The sequence below is a fragment of the Lampetra planeri genome, chromosome 44 (assembly GCF_965212315.1).
Source record: "Lampetra planeri chromosome 44, kcLamPlan1.2.h2, whole genome shotgun sequence".
In the NCBI taxonomy this organism is placed as follows: Eukaryota; Metazoa; Chordata; class Hyperoartia; order Petromyzontiformes; family Petromyzontidae; genus Lampetra; species Lampetra planeri.
In genome coordinates, this window is record NC_136150.1 from 1,597,658 (window position 1) to 1,615,184 (window position 17,527).

Genomic DNA, 17,527 nt, shown 5'->3' on the forward strand with positions numbered 1-17,527 from the left:
AAATTTTTTTCACGAAAATGCATTGTCACGCACAACGAGTATGTGTGCAAAATGTCAGCTCGATTGGATCACGGGAAGTGGGTTAAAAAACGACCTAAATATTTGCACGGTCCTAAGCAAGCAAGCGAACTTAATATAAACAAAAAACATGAACAACAAGTAAACCCGTAAAAACAAAGTTTTTCACTATAAATCCTTTATATGCGTGGCGGCTAGAGTCTTCTCGTCCTCTGGCTTGAGATGGCTGCCACCTATGGGTCAGATGATTGTCTGCCAGTATTAAGCAATTGGTAATTAAATATTTAATTTGTTTTCCCTAAACAGTGTAAAATTTAGGAAACATTTTTTCACGAAAATTAATTGTCACACACAACGAGTCTGTGTGGAAAATGTCAGCTCGATTGGATCACGGGAAGTGGGTTAAAAAACGACCGAAAGATTTGCACGGTCGTAAGCAAGCAAGCACGCAAGAACGCAAGCAAGCAAGCGAACTTAATATAAAGGATTTAAAAATATATTCGCCTGTGGAGGACGCGGGGATGGATCCCGCGACCTTTGGCATGGGAAGCGATGGCGCTACCAACTAAGCTACTCCGCCACGGCCTGTGGAGCGGTTACGCTCTGGGCTCTTACACTCTGACGTTCAGCCAAAGCCATGAATGCGTTCTATTTGAATATATGTAAAATAATTTTTTTTTGCCTAAAAAGTGTACAATTTTGGGAACTTTTTTTTCACGAACAATAATTGTCTGGCACAACGAGTCTGTGTGGAAAATGTCAGCTCGATTGGATCATGGGAAGTGGGTTAAAAAACAACCGAAAGATTTGCACGGTCCTAAGCAAGCAAGCACGCAAGCAAGCAAGCACGCGAACTTAATATAAAGGATTTAAAAATACATCTTATAGTGACTATGTGCAAACAGAAAATCCAAGAAAAGACAGCAAAATATTGCAGAAAAATCACCGTACACCAACGCTGTGTGCAAAAATCCCGGTGGGTTTGAACTCGCAACCCTTCGGACCGTGAGCCGAAGCTCTCTTGCCGCGATAGCACGGCGCGACGGTTAAAGTAAAACGGGACGTGAAACATTCTCTCTGCACACAGACCACTGCGACTGCATTCAAAGTGAGCGCGGGCAAAAATGCTCTCGCGGCAATTGGCACGATTGGACCCCGCTGCTTGAAATCATCCATCGGGCACACTCGCTCTGCTCACGCGGTGACCCCGGGTGGACGCATCACGTTGTGACGCGTCGCGGTTTTCATCCGCGATGTCGCCTCGTGCGACGTTTGACACTCCGCGCTGTCGGCGAACCGTGACTCACTCTGTGCCGCGTTGCACGACGCAACCGTGGCGCCATTTTCTCTGCGTCGAGGCCGACATCATCATCATCGTCGTCGTCATCGGCCATGGTCAATCCTCTTCTGGATGAAGGCTTCCCCACATCTATGCCGCCAATCCATGTGGTTTCATGCACGTGAAGTGATGTCATCGCTCTATCAATCCCAGCATGTGGTTTTCTATAAATTACTCAGAGCAAAATAGAAATGTTTTTTTTTGACATATTGTCAGAATGTGATAACAAAAACTAAGTATATACAGATCCATGTTTCTCCCTAAAGGATTTAGAAGGGATTTGTGTGTATTGGGAGCACTGGTGCTGATTTAAGTGCAATGTCTTTCTTATCCTATCATATCCACAAGCAATTGTTTCTGAATTTGGCTTGGGCGACGCCTAAGATGACTCGGCATTAAAATGGGTACCCTGATTGCGCACCGCACGTGGCCCTACCCTCTATGCGACTTAACAGGGGACCGTTTTCCTTCTCGGGAAGAATTTCAGACAAGGCATATTTTGAGAGTGGGGTGTATTAAAAGTAATTCCAAAGATGCAGTTATTGTTAAGAATATTTGATTATCAACAAGATAACAAAGGGGCGGTGGTCATATTAATTCGCAGGACTGAGCCAGTGGTGGGAATGCCCCACGTTATGTAACACTATCAACCATTACACTAATGCACAGTTGTTTTTGAAAGTGGTTTCAATATAATTGTAATCTATGGTCATTGAGACATTTTATCTATATATACAAATCTACAGTGGTCCCTTAGTTCACGATGCCATTGATTAACGATGTTTCGATTAACGATCCGCCTCCCACAGGGTCTCATTGGTTCTATTAACGACAAATGTTCGATTAACGATATGTTTACGATATCACGTGGCCGTCAATTTCGGCCAATTGGAGTGCTGCTAAGTGGACTCAGCAGACCTCAGCCAATCAGCGACATTCTTTTCCATCAACCAGTTAAGCCATCGATCTTCTTAGCCTAAGGTAAGAATTTGTATTGTATGCTCTATTTGCTTACCTTTTTTATGCTGTATTCATTATTTACCCACGTTTCTATGAATATTAATGCTTTAATATGTTCGTATTCCGTTTATTTAAATTGCGTGTTTAAATATCATAAACTGCGTTTTAGGGTGAAAAAGGTCAACATTCGATCGTCTTGGAGCAAATTGAGCCTTGCACGTGTATTTCCTACATTCTATGAACGATTAATCTCAATTAACGATGGTTTTCGTGGAACCAATATCGTGAACCGAGGGACCACTGCATATCATAATAATGACTGCCATCGAATTGAATATGGCAAAGCTGTGAACCTATTTGCTGTACTGCAATATACAGGCCACGCCACTGTGGGCTCATTCACTGGCACCATCCCTCTTCCAGAGATGCTGTGCCCAGTCCTCCGACTGCATTTCAATTTTCTCATCTTCTCATCATTATCGATCTTCCCTTCCGCAAACGCCAAATTGCCCCGCATAGATTCCAGATTATTTCTTCATTTTTTTTACAGGTGGGAGCCCATTGCCACGACGATCTTCTTCTTCTTTCGTATAGCTGATGTAGATGCAGAACAACAACCACAATGTCACGGCCTATGTCAAATGTCTGGATTAAGGGCTTGATGTTGAAGCTCGCAAGGACCATCCCCAGCCTCTAAAAGATACGCCTGACATGGACGACCCTGAGCAATAGGCGACTGCGCGTTTTTATGGGCCACAAAGCCAGCTCACCCCTGTTCCTCGACATTGCCACGATCATCTCCGTGCAGTCCACAAACTCTGCCTTCACAGCCCGAGATTGCAGGCCCGCAGCACAGTGCTCAGCTATTAAAATAAACACAAGACGAGAAAAGGTCACGCATTTGTATACATACAAATATATATTGCCCAACCTTTCTTAAAGTGATATCCTGACATTTAATGCTTAGCTCTGAGATGTTTTCCCCTCTTTCCATCTTAATGCTCTAAATTGCGTGACCTTATAAACGGCGATGTAACCTTAAGAATGCTTCTCATTTAAAGAGCTCCATTCTTTCGTCCCTTCACGTGTCTCATCTCCACAGTCTGCCAATGTGTTGGGGCTGCATTAACTTAGACAAGGCGATCAAAACAACGCACGTGCGACAGAGCGCAGTGGCATGCCATCACCTGGCCTTGAATATGAACCTCAAATGGAATATGAACCTCAAACTTTAGCCCACTCTGTCAAGGTCGATGGTAACATTTACTAAAACTACGATTTTTATTTTACCAGGTAAGACGCACTCAGGTTTGTAGCTCATTTTCAGAAGCGACCTGGCCACAAATGGTAGCTCATCAAAGTATGTATGTTGAACTTCTTTTGCACCGTATGTAGCCAACCGTGCTAATCGGAAGTGGCTTATCATGTGGAAATATTTATCAGCCAAATACTCTAAGCACGTGTTTTTAAATGTGGAGGGAGAAACCGTTGGACCCAGAGAAAAATCCACGCGGCCACAGGGAGAGAGACACCGCAAACTCCAAATATACAGCAGGTGCCAGGGTCAGGATCGAACCCGCAACCTCCTGTATACCAGGCGAGGTAGTTAACATCTCTCCACCACGGCAAATACCTCCACACCCAGCATTCCACATCCAGTATTACTCTCACTGTGGCTACAAGTCACGTGTCCACTTCAGTGACCGGCAAGCCGGATAATATCCAGAAAGAAATCAGTCCTTCGCCTTAAGTGAGATATTACGTGTATTATCGCTTGTTCAACCAGTCATGCATTGTTCTGCGACACCGCTTAGTGGCAAATTACCTTTCTTGGGTTTTTATTTCAGTTTAACATTATAATTCCGAGCAATGTCTAATGTAATGTTTTTCTTTCTCTCTCTCTCGTTGAGGCTGTGTGCACATATCAGTGTATCTGGAGGTGCTTTCAGTTATCTCTAAGCGCTCAATTTTCCAGCGCCGTTATCACTTGGATGACCGGTGTAAAATAGATGCCCCTTGTTCATTATAGCTCAACTGTCAGTTCGTTCATAAAATGAAAGATGATAAAGCACCGCACATTGGACCTTTGGTGAAGACCTTCATTCCACTCACTGTGATCATGAATACATCTCAATTCTTAGACCATTTGTGTCCTATTAAGGTATTTTTAAAGCAGTTTTAGTCATACAATTACCTATACAATGGCAGATGCGTGTCATCAAAATGTTCCCATGATCAAAATAGCATTGGGTGGTATTTGTGTTTCTAAGTCATCGGTAAAAATAATATGTTCCTATGGCTGGTGACAATTCCATCCATAGGACAAAATAACTAAGCAGACACTATGCCTCCTTCCCATATCATTGCCTCCACTTACAACAAATCTCAGTACTCTATTTATTTTTTACACATCCCACTAATCACCTGACTTTCTGGGAGTATTTTTCCAGCAGAATTGGTTTCATTCAAGACAATTCTGCTTTGGTCTCAACAGGTCGACGCGAAATGGAAAAAAGAGTTCACATCGCTACCATTAGTCCACCATGTTAGAGGGATGTCAACTTCTGAGGTATATCGCCATCACGGAGGCGAGATGTCAACTACCTCGCCTGGCATGCAGGATGTTCTGGGTTCGATCCCAACCCTGTATGCCTGTATATTTGGAGTTTGCATGTTCTCCCCGTGGCCGCGTGGATTTTTATCCGGGTCCTCTGGGTTTTCCCCTTCATGCTTTTCGAGTATTTGGCTGCTATACATTTCCACATGATGATAAGCCACTTCGTTGTGGCCAGCTTGTTTATGATACAGAGCTATGCAGCTCAGTGGGCCTTACCTGGTAAAAAAAAAGTTTAGTTTAGTTTTAGATTGACAGCTCTATTGGTCTTATCATGGCGTTGCAGTGTGCTCAATAGTAATCATTACACTTATAGCTGATGGATTAAATATGACTTTCTTCACACCAATCTCTAGGAATGTTTTTTTCTCTGCTTTGACTAACAAAGATGCATCACATCAACCCTGAGGTTCGTTTCCTTCCAGACCCTTGTGTGTGTAATGACTAACCATTTATCTACATTTCTGGAAGTTTGGTCATTGGAGCAGCAGATGAATATCTGAAACAATGGGCGCTTGTGTTGTTTTATTTTCGATAAAAAAAAATACCTACCATGAGCTTATCTTGTACAAATAGCGTTCCCTGATTTTGCAGCCCTTTGAGGATCTTCCTCTCGTATGTGTGCGCGTCTCGAGGTAATCACGCGTTCTCCCACATGAAGAACACCGCTTTGAAAATGACGATCAAATGTTCCAATGGATGTCCGACCTTATAAAATAAAGTTTTTACACGCGACGAGACTGCACCTGGATAAATGATTGACAGAGGTAATCGGCTCAATAATTCAGGCGAGTTCAACGCCCTTATTTGAAGCCCACTGTTACTCTGTGGCCAATAAAATGAATATCACTTTGTGGAAAGTTACCAGTGGTGGTCCTACGTGCTGATTCCGCCACGGGAATGTGGAATGTCCACCAAAGTGCGTCCTGAGCCACCAATAGAGAAAGGTTCCTCACGACACCGGTTATTAAGCGACGAGACGATTTGTTAAAGTACCGAAATTATGCGTTGCCGTAGCAGATCAAGACGTAAAACATTTAGGAAATCGATGATAATTATGGGCTGGATACCGTTCGCGCGTGAAACTTTCAGTGGAGACAGAGCAGCATGAATCATTTCTGAACTTATAAATAACGTAACACTAAACGGTCGCTCTCTAAGTGGTCTGCCAATGTTGTGGTGTGCCCTACATTTGGGCAACACTACATTTAACGCGTGACATTCATCACCGATGACAAACGCGGCTAATTATGCGACCTGAGGACTCGATGATGAACGTGCCGTTATGCCATTTGCAACCTTGTGTCCAACACACGATCACACCCATGATTAGCACGGCTGGCTACGCACGGTGCGAATGAAGTTCAACATACATTCATACAAGAGTTGTCCGACGTACAAAATCAGTGGTTTCCATCCCACAAGAAAACATCCTAATATCATTGCTCACGTCAAAGAGAGGGTTCAGAATTAGACGTTTTTACATATTTTATTTTAAAGACACTTCTGATTTCAGAGAAATGTTCAATACGCTCAACTAACCCTTGATTATGCTCATTAAAATCGTTAACGTCTCGGCACTACCACGGTGGCGGGATGTTAACGACCATTGAAGCCGTGCCATTGTCGTGTGCTGTCAACTCAACTGAGAGCCCAACTTTCTATTTCAACTCAGTTGTCAAGCAGCAAATTTAATTTGTCCACTGTAACCACCCATTCCTTGCCACTTTTTCAATTATGGCCGAAGAGAGACGGGGGGGAGGGGAAAAAAAACTCCCATTTTTCTCTTTCTCATCTTTCCTAAGTGGCCTGGGGGCAATTTCCTCTTCATATTTGCCTCGCTTTAATATTCATCAAGTGAAAGGGGCTAAAGAGGATAATGGTGCGGCTATAACCAGAGCGTGCCGACGGCTTGGCTGGCCCCCGGGGTATGAATCGCAAGTTTTAACCTCAGTTAACCCATGAAATGTTGCCGGCAACATCTGATGTAATTTTTTTGTTGCTCTCGATACAAATGCACTTTTGAGTTGTTACTCAAGAGCCGTTCATGGATAACTATTAATATGTCGATATAAAACTGTTGATCAGGAGAGAGAAAAATTGATTCTCATCAGGCCTCCACAGTGTGAAGTGGAGTCTGCAACTCGTAACCACTCTGCCTATCTGGCATCTATATTTACTTGCAATAAAGAAGGGCCGTAACCCGAAACGTCGCCTATTATACAATTTTTCCCTTTTAACGCCACGCACAGTTTTTGAGGAATTTGTTGATTTTTGGTGACACTCAGCGAAATGGATATTGCTTTTTTGGGAAGTCAGTTCTCCCCCCCCCCACCCCCCAACATAGGAATGTGGAATTACTACCATCTGTTCGTCGTGTGACCCAGGGCGATAAGCGCGCTGACCTTGTGTGCGTTTGAGCGGGGACAACTCCGACTCTGACAAATCATCGTGTGGCTGCTGCGACAATAGGCGACGTTGCAACGCACGCGAATTCGCAAGCACTTAACAATAATCTTATTTCCACAACATTGTCGCCCATTCGCTTTATTATTCACTGGAAATTAGTTCATTGGAATTTAATTAGCGCTCAGAAGCTTCGTGAAACAAAATCCTAATTGGAATGTACATCGAGATGAATTGTGCTTTTCTTCAATTAGTACGATTACTGATTAGGCTGTGCTTCGAGGTGCATTTACTCTCAGCCAGCATTCAAAAGAGGACACGCAGCGAGCTCAATTATCAATTAGGCTTGGCAATTAGTGAAGACATGTATTATCGAGAGACATTGGCAGGATGTGCTACAGATCATACCTAATTGCTAATTAGTCTACTCAACGACGTCCATGTTGTTCTGCCATTTATTGAACAGTTGGCAAAAATGATTCGATGCGAAACGCACCCTAGGCGCAGAAGAACAGGCAGCGGCATATTTTCATGGCGATATTTTTTTTGTTCAAGTGTCATTGCACATTCGTTTGGCAGGTAACACACCCCTTACTTGAGAGATGACGCGTTTATTTTAAAAACCAGAAACAATACCAACAACGCGCGAATAAGATGTTTGCAGTTCCCGTATGGTGATCGCACTTTTTTATTATTAATAATAACGCAGCTCTGCGCCGAAGTTCCATAAGCAAGAGGGAGCATCGTCACACCGTGTCCACTAGCCACAGTCACGATGGGCCACGCTCACACCTGACAGTCTCGCACGACGAGCAGTTTAAAGAGGTCACGTGCTCAAATCAAGACGGGTCCTCAATTCAGCCCCACCGTTCGTTTGGTGTCAATAAAATGAGTACCCACTTTTTTTTGCTTGTCCCTCGGTGGCTAAGAGATATTAACTACCTCGCCTGCTATACAGGAGGTCGTGGATTCTATCCCGACCCTGACGCTTTTATATTTGGAGTTTGCGTGTTCTCCCCGTGGTCGTGTGGATTTTTCTCCGGGTTCTCCGGTTTTTCCCTCCACGTTGAGAATAAACGTCACGCGTTCAGAGTATTTGTCTGCTATGCCTTCCGCGTGATGAGCCACTTCGTCGGGCTATAATTTGTGGCCAGGTCGCTTCTGCAAAAGAGCTGTACAGCTCAGTGGTGCTTAGCTGGTAATATCACAAGAAAAATAATCCGTTGTTTAGTTTATAGAGTTATTGTTAAGGTAAAGAGCAACCCTGCCAGCAGCCAACTCGTAAACAAGAATTTTTTTAAATAGCGGTATGATTTTCTTGCAAGCAGGAGGAAACTAGAGAGCTCGTGAGAAATCCACGGTCAGAATCCATACGGGAAGGCGAGGAGCGGATTTGTTTGACTGATTTTGACCACGGAGCAAATGGCAGTCTTCTATTCACTTGCTGGCGGTGCCATCTCTGCAAGAGCCACCGCTCCCACCTCCACATCGCGTATTGCTCACTCGCGCGGACTCGAGGGGGATGGTCCAAGTTTCGTGATGCGAACATTAAACGTAAACCGACATGGAATGCATTTCACACTGACGTTCACTCGCTACTGAATAGATAATACCAGGTTTGCCAAGATGTACACTTGAAAGCCACAAAACAGGCCAACTATAATCAATCGTTTTATCCGTGATTGTTAATGCTCGATATGGTCTTGGAGGGAGCCCCCTAGAAAGAACATTTACCAAGTTGTAAAACATAGTTTATTTACCAAAATCAATTAAAGGTCTTTAGAGTTTTCTGAAGGGAAATTAATATTTCACAGGCAGACTAAATAAATGAAGCAGGGTGCAATCTGTTAGCCTGTGGCTTTAATTAGCATGACTGCTGCGATGACGTTACACAAAAAACAGATCATTACTTATTTACAAACAAAGCCATTGCTGACTCTTAAGAAGCGTGTTTGGCAAAGGGCTGCTTTTCAATGTTTGGCCAATTTTCCGTGGATAAAATCTCACCCAGAGCTGTAATTGCGCATCCTCGGTAATAAATGAATCATTGTATTGTTCTTTACGACAATGATGACCCACGGTGAAACCAATGGCGTGTGGGCAAGCCAACAGCATTTGCTTAGTGCACCTGATCCCCTTGATGAGCCGCTGATTTGGCGACTCTGCTTCAGAGTTTGCTGTTGGTTACCACCATAAGTCTGAGAAGGCTAAGGTACTCAAGTAGACTTTACGTGGAGATAAGGAGTGGAAGATCACTTGCTTGATTATCTTTTTTTTTCATGGTTTGTGTGTAGGTGTTGGAAGTGTGTGAAAGAAGACCGGCTTCTTTGAACGAAGACATCTTCACACGATTTAAACTCCGTCGAAAGCAAAAAAAAATGGTTATCGTCAACTGTGCTGAAAGTGGTATGAACACAATACAAACAAACCAAAAACAATCAGATTTTTTAGTAGGCTAAACTAACAAAACCCCTTCATTCGAGTGGCAGAGCGATTGAACGACCCGTATTCCCGGTTTCCACGATCACTGGGAAGCAAGCCAGCCCAATTCATGAGCCAGGGAAACGTAAGCTCGGTCCTGATTCCCACTGTAGCCTTGTCAGAGCAAGCTGCCGCTGCATAGGCCACGTGGCGTTGCTTTCACTGAGCTGTGTCGCCTCTATTTCTTCAAGGAACGGTCATAACATCGCATAATACAGATTGTTTTTAAAACCTTGGCGTCTTATTCTTGGTTCTTTCGGTAAAGTCACGGAGAAGTGAAGTAATAAAATAATAAAAATAAAACATAATAAAATAATTCTCACGACGTTTCGGCCACAACGCAAGCAGCCGTCCTCAGGTGAAGACCAGGTCTGTCTACGTGACTTTACCGAAAGAACCAAGAAGATGAATCCCTGCAGTCACGAAAGCTTTAAATCGAAATTTAACCTTTGCGTCTCTTATTTCACGAATAATCAGTAGATGCGCCCCCTTCACACACGTGTCCCTTCACATACGTGTCCCTTCACACACAAAATAAACAAATTACACGTCCCATCAGCCACATTGTCTTCTGGGAGGGAATCGTTTCAAAAGGGGTATTAATAATAACAATACTTTCATTGTATATCGGGTAAGTGACGCTAATAGCGTCCCATAACGCTGCACATGAATTATATATGAGGACCAATTCCCATGTGCAGTCACGACCAATCAAAGCCCTACTACCACGCGAAAAAAAAGATTAAACAAATACAGAAATGGCACCAAAAACAAAAATCACCAACAAGTTAAATTGTCTGGTTATTTAAAAGCTTGAGATAATCAGACCAATCGTTACTGCGGGCACTGTGTTGCCTGGAAACGTGGCATTTTGTATTAATCGTCCTCAGCCACTGTGATCGGCAACCCGCGGTGACTCTTTAAGGACCGCTTTTTGGCGTTATTCACGTGCATTGCGGCTCTTGAAAAATACATATAGTTTTTTTTATACCGAATTCGACAAAAAAATATCTTCTCATTCTTTGGATCTTTCGGGAAAGTCACGTAGATAGGTTCAAATTAATAAAAATAAATGTAAAATGAACAAAAAAACTACGACGTTTCGATCACAACACACTTGATGACGATCGCTTGTGTTGTGATCGAAGCGTCGTAGTTTTGTGATTATTTTATATTTATTTGTATTAATTTATCCTATCTACGTGACTTTACCGAAAGACCCAAAGAATATGAATTCCTGCAGTCACGAAAGCTTTAAGTCAAGATTTAAGTATCTTGTTATCTTGGTTGTTGGATGAAGGCGTTCCCCCTACCCTCACCATCGCTCAAAGGAATGCCTCCCCAATGCTCACTCAGCTTTTGACTTTAAACGTACACACACCGTTCTATTTATCGCACTTACACCATTAGCAGCACGTCGCAACACATGTGTTTTTGTTTCGTTCACGAAAGTCATTGATTGAACAAACCACTGAGCTGCACACAGAGGGCATCGATGGGAATTGACACCGGTAGTATAGACACGATGCGAGGGACGATGATTACTTTGCAAAAGATTTATATTTTGAACCTGTCCATGGCGTGTGTTTAAATGAACTCTGCACCGCTGGTATTGACCTCCTGAACTCGGATAACCCCATCCAGGAGAGGGACGGAGAAGGGGGTGGAGATATAAAATAGGTGGGGGGGGGCGAAGGGGAGGGGTGGGGGCGTGTAAATGCCCGGATGGACAATCTTAAAAATCACAGTCCGTTGGAAAAGCTTCCAAGTTTGATGATTTTGCTTCCTTCCACGGCAACTTTAATGTTGCACGCAGATGTTCCAGAGCGGATATATTTTTTTGTGACAACTCATTGAGCCAAAGTCACGACATTTAAACACGTTCTGGTCTTCCCGTTGTTATTATTTTTAAATTAATATGTATTATTAAGAATTATATTTAATAAGTATTAATCATAATTAATAATAATTATTGATTATTATTCATTGTTAATTATAATTATGAATAAGAAAGTATTAATATTAATACGCATTATTAATTATAACAATAATGTTGCATATGTATAGCAGCGCAGGCCATATGGGTAGCTGTGGTGGTTTTGAGTTTGCTTTAGCTTGAGCCAATGTTTACGCACTATCAGCAGGCTTAAGCACTCGTAGATTTCCCGTCTGCACGCTGTATACAGCCCTTACAGGATTATAGGATTTGCTGGATTTGTAACAGTTTGTCTAATAAGGGTATTCCAATGAGAATGTCCGTAGCTAGATGTAATCCGCAGCCTAACACGCCCTCCTCAATGATAGGTTAAAAAGGCAGCCCATAATCGTTTCCTGCAGATAGAAACGAATTCATATGCTTAACACACAACGATCGGAAGCCGTTTGGCCTAACAATACTGGCCAACGTTGTTAGCCAGCAACCACCACTAGTTTCATTTTTTTTTGCAGTTTCAGTTTCATTTATTAGGTATAGCCCTGTGAGCCATCCGGCTTTTGAATCGGGAGCAACCACAACAAACAAAAAAAAATGAACAAGAAAACATCTTAAAGTGACTATGCGCAAACAGAAAAATCCAGGAAAAAACTGCAAAGTCTTCCAGAAAAAAAAGCACCGTACACCAACGCAGTGCAAAAATCCCAGTGGGATGCAAGTCAAACAACAACAACAACAACAACCACAAGACAACTTAGATTAAAGCCATCATTCTAACTCCGTACTACAACAAACAAACATGGCCAAACCAATTTTTTTTTTCGAAATCACCAAAATAAAGCCATAAGTAATGTAACAGTGATCATAGGAACTGTGACCGAAATTTCACAATAAACGACATAAACAACATGTACCACTAAACCCTGCAGCCATAGCTGGCTGCATGAGTCACTCCACAACAGTAGGAGCATCAGTAGGAGTATCACTGGGGGGTGGTGTGGCTCATACCATGCCCAGCCACTTTGTGTCTCCCCAAAGCGCTGATGTTTACACACTGCACCGTGGGAGATTCCGCACAGAATGAGATAAGCACGAACCCAGATTGCCAGCATCATAGGGTAACACTTCACACAAATACAGATACAAAAAATCCCAATATCGCACTTAGACACTGTTGGGGCAAGTGCTGTTAGTGAGCAACTAGTAAACTAACCATCTGACCCTGACGCCTGCTGTATATTTGGAGTTTCCGTGTGTCTCTCCCCATTCTCTCTCCATTGTCACGTGGATTTTTCTCCGGGTCCTCCAGGTTTTCCCTCCACATTTTCCCTCCACATTTAGAAACATGCGTTTACAGTTTTTGGTTGCTGTAAATGTCCACGTGATACGCCACTTCGTTGAGCTATCATTTGTGGCCAGGTCGCTTCTGAAAAAGAGCTGTGGAGCTCAGTGGGCCTTACCTGGTAAAATTTAAAAAATAGTTTAGTGTATTAATATCGGCAAAGTACATGAGGTAGAGAGCGTGGTCAGCCCCATGCCTGTCCTCCTTTGTCTCCCCAAAAGTGCCGATGTTTAGCACATCGAGACAGGTACTCATTTAAGGCAGAGGCAACCTAGGGTAGGTCCAGAGCAGGTTCTATTACCATGCGTACACTGACGGGTTTGTAGCGCTGTGTGCTGACTGCTGTGCCATCCATATCCCCTGCTTCAAACAACAACAACAACAACCGCCATTCGCCACTAAGTAGCGGTGACTTCACCACGGCGCTTGTGCCAGGCTGGGTGCACGTTGAGGCCACGTGAAGTGTCGAACTCCCGCTGGCAGGAGGTCACGGGGTAGACCCAGGGGCCATGGGTCCACTTCCTGAGATGACTGGCCGATGGACCACCTGTGCCCGCGACTGTACCAGCTTCGCATACATACATACATACACACAAACACAGAAATATACACACACGTATACAAACACAACTTGCATTTTTTTATTAAACCACCTGGCACTCCAATGTCAATACTTGCCTTTTCCTATGCGCTTCTTGGTTTGGGCAAACCAAATTTCACGGACGATTACCGCACACACAATAACCACTGCCATTGTTGTCATCAATTAGCCTGACAATCCAAAAGCCTCAGGCTGACCAGCAGTGCTGCCGCGATAACAGCAGAGCCGCATTGCTGATTTTTTGTTAACGAGCACGGCCAAATACTAGAGCGAGCAAACGTCTCACGCCACATTCGCGTCTATTATTAAGACTACCTGAGCGGCCACAAATACATTCCTGCGGAGGGAGCTGGTAGGAACGTTGGGTTGCTCGGTCAATGGCCAGGGTCAACGGCGACGTGGTGTATTCCGCAAATATGCCCGACTGTGAGGGCGGGCACAAGCCGGCGTGAGTAGGTTAAACGTTGAGTTTTATAAGGGCACCACGGGGTGACCAGCCCCTCCCCACCCAGCCCCACCCCTCCCCACCCTCCCCACCCAGCCCCACCCTCCCCATCCAGCTCCTCCCCACCCTCCCCACCCAGCCCCTCCCCACCCTCCCCACCAGCCCCACCCTCCCCACCCAGCCCCTCCTCACCCTCTTCTCCCCACCCAGCCCCTCCCTCCCTACCCAGCCCCTCCCTGCACGACCGACACAATAATCCCCTGTGGGCTGGTGTAACCAGGAGGTTCCTACCAGTAAAACCCCTTCTCTACACAGACGTTGGGGTCCACATGGTCGCCGTGCTGCCTCCTCCCGACAAGCCAGGGCTTGGTGGCTCCTCCTTGACGCCGATGGGAAGGGAGTTTCACAACGTTTGTTCTATCCACCAACTCTCACCTCCACAATGCTGGATTACAAGCGTGCGTAGACACCACCACCCAGATTATTGCGTGGTTCTGCGATGGGCTTCCTTCGGTTAGTGTGCGTTTATATTGCCTACAGCCAAATCACATGCGATGCGGACGATCTCGTCGGATGTCAGGAGATGAGGCATGGTTGGAACTGTGGTGAGGATTTGGATAGGGGGCACCACTGGGGAATTTTCCGGTGTTGTCGGGCTCGAGGCCAATAGATGGCAGCAAAGCAACGGATGAAATCTGTGTGGGGCTTTTGCGGTTTATTCCAAACTATGCAAACATTTTCCTTTTTCTCCCACAAGCCATTCCTTTTTGGAATTAGCCGCAAACATTCCATGCGTCTTGAGATGCAGTGAGGTTTTCTCGGGTACATTGAGGGCTCTATTATTTTTTACGATGTCCATATTGTTGTTAATTCACACCGCGTGTGATCAATATAGTAACAGCATTCCAATTAGCTAATTTACATATATCGAGTTCACACATTTTATAGAGTGTAACACATACTGGCAGCCGACCCCCACCCCCCACCTTTTAATTAAGGCTGGATGTGTCCAGGGAAACCGCACAAGATTCCAAAGCACACATTTACCTCAAATCAAATTATTGAAGACTACAAATTATTTATTTATTTTAGAATCAAAACCCAACTTTGCAAAAATTGGACAGATGTGCTGCCACCCACGTCAAACGATGACAAACTCTCTCCTGAGATACGGTGCATAGTCTATGTATTGGATGTCATGAGTTTTGGCAACCAATGAAACACATTTTTGGTAATGCAAACAAATCCATGTGTGTAAAAGGATCATCACTCAAAAAAGTGCTGCTTTGTTAGCAACAAAACAACTTTGAGATCAACGTTGTGAATTATTCACATTGAAAATTGGCATTTTTTGGTGGTATTATTAGACTAATTTGACAACTTACATCGTGAGAGAAAAATAGTCACGTATGTACAACATTTGCACAAAACATCGCGTAGCAAATGATGATACACATCGCTGCTGAAAACGTATTGCGGAGCTGTGTGAGGCGGTGGTGCAGTGGCTGGTGCTCTGTCAACCCGACAGCCCTCGTCGGATTCTGGGCCAAGGCCGACATGAGTGGCGAGCGATATTTGAACGCGTCCCCGGGACCTGCCTTCACCAATACGCGCGGCTGAACCAGCCCGGTGAAGTATGGTTAAACAACACCCCTTCACTGAAACTACGTAGGGGAGGCTTCATCCAGGAGTGAACTGACAGGGAGGGCTTAAAGGTGTCTTGGCGTGAGTGTACCACATTCTTGGTAGCGTGGGACAATGTTGACACAAATGGACCCTTGCGTAAAATGTCGTTTACGTTTGACAGGCTTTCGTGACCAATATTGTCCATAATAGAGGTTTTTTGTGTTAGATCGCATACATATAAAATATCAACATAATGTAAATTTATAAAAAATATTTTTTTACATAAATGATTTTCACCTGAAGACGATGGCTTGTGTTGCTATCGAAACGTCGTGATATATTTTGTTTTATTTTATACCTACGTGACTTACCGAAAGAACCAAAGAGTATGGATTCTTGCAGTCACGAGATTATATAGATAAATTATACTCTAATTGTTAATGACCCAGTAACGGATTGGCACGTATTGTTTCCGTGACAAACCTTACTAAGTCGGGTAGTGGCAGGTTTAACGACACATTTATATTTACGCGATCTGACCACCGCACTCTCATGAACGTCTTTGCCACGACAACATAAATGTGTGCCCATCCTGAGCCACCAAGGGGCGCTGTCTGCCCGCTGGGAGCTTTGGCATTGATAATGGAGAGCGGTGTGCGTGCGCCCAAAGGGAATGTGTGCAGAACCATGGCCCCAAGACCTGTAAACGTTCGATTTATGGGCATACCAAAATAGTAATAATAATAACATGGTATTCTAGATTTGAAGTTTTCGTGACTGCAAGGATCCATACTCTTTGTTTTTTTCGGTAAAGTCATGTAGGTGAAAAAAGAAAACAAATTAATTAAATCACGACGTTTCGGAGGCAACGCAAGCTTCCGTCTTCTGAAGACGAAAAAACCAAAGAGTAATAATATAATGCACATGTGTAAGGCGCATTTCATGCAAGGATCCCAATGCATCGTCAATATGGGATTCATTATATCAAAATAATGGATCCCATATTGGCAAGTCATACACGTTGCACAGCAATTGTGCAAACGGCTATAAGTTCACAGCTAAGACAATGCCGTTCGTAATTTTTGCAACGCTGGGGAATTATATAATTGGTGACATAACTGGGGTTTGAATATCATGTGTACATTACACATTGCACAGCGGGCTCCGGTGTTGTCATTGCGGGAGCAGGAATACCGCGGTGTATAATACAAGGTTTGGATTACCAAGCACCCATATCGGTGGTTAGTGTAATCAAAATCGACCCAATACAATGCAGTGACAATATAAAAAAAACTTAACACAATCCTCAATAGCACTGTGGACTTAACAACGAAAGTATGTGTAATAGGAGACGTCCATAGACGGATAAAGACGTAATTACACATCTTGACTTAAAGCTTTCGTGACCACAGGAATACATATTCTATGGGTCTTTCCGTAAAGCTACGTAGATAGAAAAATAATAATAAAAATATCACGTTTCGATCGCAACACATACAATCGTCTTCAGGTGAGAGATGAAGACGATTGCTTGTGTTTTATACTGGTAGGAACCTCCTCGTTCCACCAGCCCACAGGGGATTATTGTGTTCGTCCATCCGTCGTGCATCCAAAAATGGGAGGGGTGGGGCTGGGTGGAGAGGGGAGGGTGAGGAGGGAGGGGCTGGGTGGAGAGGGGAGGGTAGAGAGGGGCTGGGTGGGGAGGGTGGGGCTGGGTGGGGAGGGTGGGGCTGGGTGGGGAGGGTGGGGAGGGGCTGGGTGG